Raw genomic sequence first — 2,817 nt, forward strand, 5'->3', positions numbered from 1 at the left:
GTTGGAGGTTGCAGTGAGCTATAATTGTACCACTGCACTCCAGCCTGTGGGACAGAACGAGACCTTGTCTCTACAAAAAAAAAAAAAAAAAAAAATTAATACATAAAAATAGATCTCTAAAATTCCAGTGTAGCCGGGACAAATCACACCATCCTCCCACCCACCCAAAATTATCATATCCAGATGGTCTGATGAGTGTCCAACATTTTCAGTAAACTATATGGCAATGTATATTAAAAATTAGAAAGAATAGTCCCCACTTGGAACAATCTAGTATGAGACAAAAAATAACTGTAAATTCCAAAGCAAGCACTCAGGAACAGACTAAAGAATGAGCAGTGATTGAAGAGCAACCATCTAAGTTGGTATAACAAAGCAAGGGGAGCTTTGATGGCTGCTTGGTGACTTGGCATTTTTTGTTTGTCTGTTTTGGGGTTGTTGGGTTTTGGGTTTTTTGTTTGTTTGTTTTTAGGGTTTTGTTGTTGTTGTTGTTGAGACAGGATCTAACTCGGTGCTATCTCGGCTCACCTCACCCTCCACCTCCTGGGTTCAAGCAATTCTCCTGCCTCAGCCTCCCAAGTAGCTGGGACTACAGGCACACTCCATCAAGCCTGGCTAATTTTTGTATTGTTAGCAGAGATGGGGTTTTATCATGTTGGCCTAGCTGGTCTTGAATTCCTGGGTTCAAGTGATCTATCTGCCCACCTCAGTCTACCAAAGTGCTGGGATGACAGGTGTGAGCCACCGCATCCGGCCATGGTGACTTGTTTGAGTCCACCATTTGGTTTGCAATGTCTCCTGTCTTTGCTGAATTGGCTCCGGGCCTGTATGTGACAAAGGGAGTTGTCAGAACTGTGGCTCTCTGGCCATGGGATTTGTGATTTGCAAGATGGTTCCCAACTCAGGAGAGACCTGAGTGGAACTGGAGACCCACTTCCTGCCTTCCCAGCACGTGCCACCCCCATGCTCGGGTTTATTTAAGCCTACCACTCTGAGGCTATCCAGAGAGCTGAGTAAATAAATAGCCCGCCCACCAAGAAGATAAGCAGTCCCTGTCCTCTGCAATGTCAGGGAAGAGGGGCAGACCTTCCCAGCCATCTGCGCCTTCCCTCAACCTGGGAAGAGCTAAGGAGTTCTTTACTGTAGCATTGTAATTACTGAACTAATGTGTGTGCCTGCATCAGGACAGAGTTCAATAGCTGGCCTTGAAGTTTCTGAGGGCCCTCTGTTTTGTAAGCCACACTGTTGTGCCAGAGATAATAGTTACTGTTGCTACAGTGTTGCATCTGGAAGACTCATTCCCAGGAAGATGAGTGCGGCTCCTTCCTGCACTCTGGGTTCTGATGCAGTGAGATGCCTGCAGGTGTGTGCAGCATAGTGCTTAGGGAACTGAGGGAAGGAATTCCCTCATCCTTCCCCCCTCAGACTCTTTCTTGCTGGTTTTGTCCTTCCTTTCTTCCTCCTTCCTTCCCTGCTTCCTTCCTTTCTCTCTCTTTCTTTCATTTTTGAGATGGGGGAATCTTGCTGTGTTGCCCAGGCTAGTCTTGAACTCCTGGCCTCAAGCAATACTCCTGCCTCAGCCTCCCAAGTAGTTGGGATGACTGGATTGAGCCACCATGCCTGGTTTCACTCACTCTCTTTTACCAACAGGTAAAAATGACCATGTGTTCATGTTATTGTGAGGATCCACAGTTATGTATTAGGTTGGTGCAATTACTTTTGCACTATTTTAACAGAAGCATGTTGAGAATAGTTAAGCCCTAGACACATGGAGATGCCAGCTGATGGAAAGTGCAGGATTTGGAAATGAGGGAGTCCCAAGCCAGACCCATCGAGGAGGAATCCAGATTTGGAAAACCAGCTACCTATCAACAGACACTGTTCCCTGAAAAGCACTGACATGGAATTGGTGGTCTCTGGGAGGAGGGAGGACACACTCTTTCCTGCTCATCCCTTCTCTTTCATCACACAGAGGCTGGGACTCAGCTGTGGATACCTGAGCACAGCTGGGAAGCCCAGCACGTATATTTTTGTGGCCCCCTTTCTCCTTCATGGCCCCATCCCAGTACTCGGCATTCTCATTTTCAGCCTTTTATGTTCCCATGAAGAGGACAGTCTGATGAATGAATTTCCCCAGTGATGTCAATTACTGATAAAGCGTAAAGTATTATTCTCTTCAAGATGATAGTGTCTGAAGAGGGAAGAAGAGAATGGCCTTTACGTGTAGAATTTCAGGCGTGGGCGATGGGAGGGAAAGTGGGCTTTTGATACACACACACACACACACACACACACACGCACCATGCCCCAGTCCTGCAATCACACATAAGATGCACACACATACCACTCTCTAGAAAGGGCAGCGCTGGCTGGCTCTTTCTCAGGAGGAGAAAACACCAAGGGCCTTGTGGAAATCCCTCTTTCTCCCCATCCTCACTAAGCGGCTAGCACATTAAATGCTGCTGTTGATGCTTCCTTTTGTCACTCGCTAAACTGCAGACTTGTTGAGGCTCCTGTCTTCACACTGCAACTCCCCAGCACACGGGGTACGCAGGGCGAAGGAGAGTTAAGGATGGCAAATTCCTCCAGGAAGGCTGGTGTGAGTCTGGCTCTGGGGCCTAGCCCTCACTGGCACTGGCAGACCCGGGCTGGCCAGCTCCTGCTGGTGCAGATGGCATTCCCAGCCTTTGTGCTCATATCTCCACTGTCGGGGGCTGGGTGTTCCTCGGGTGATGGAGCCCACCTCCCCAGCACCATAACCCTGAAAGCCACACTCTGAGTCAGAGAGAAACCGGGCTGGCAGCGGATTCCACAGCG

Source organism: Mandrillus leucophaeus, unplaced genomic scaffold (assembly GCF_000951045.1).
Source record: "Mandrillus leucophaeus isolate KB7577 unplaced genomic scaffold, Mleu.le_1.0 Scaffold178, whole genome shotgun sequence".
Taxonomy (NCBI): domain Eukaryota; kingdom Metazoa; phylum Chordata; class Mammalia; order Primates; family Cercopithecidae; genus Mandrillus; species Mandrillus leucophaeus.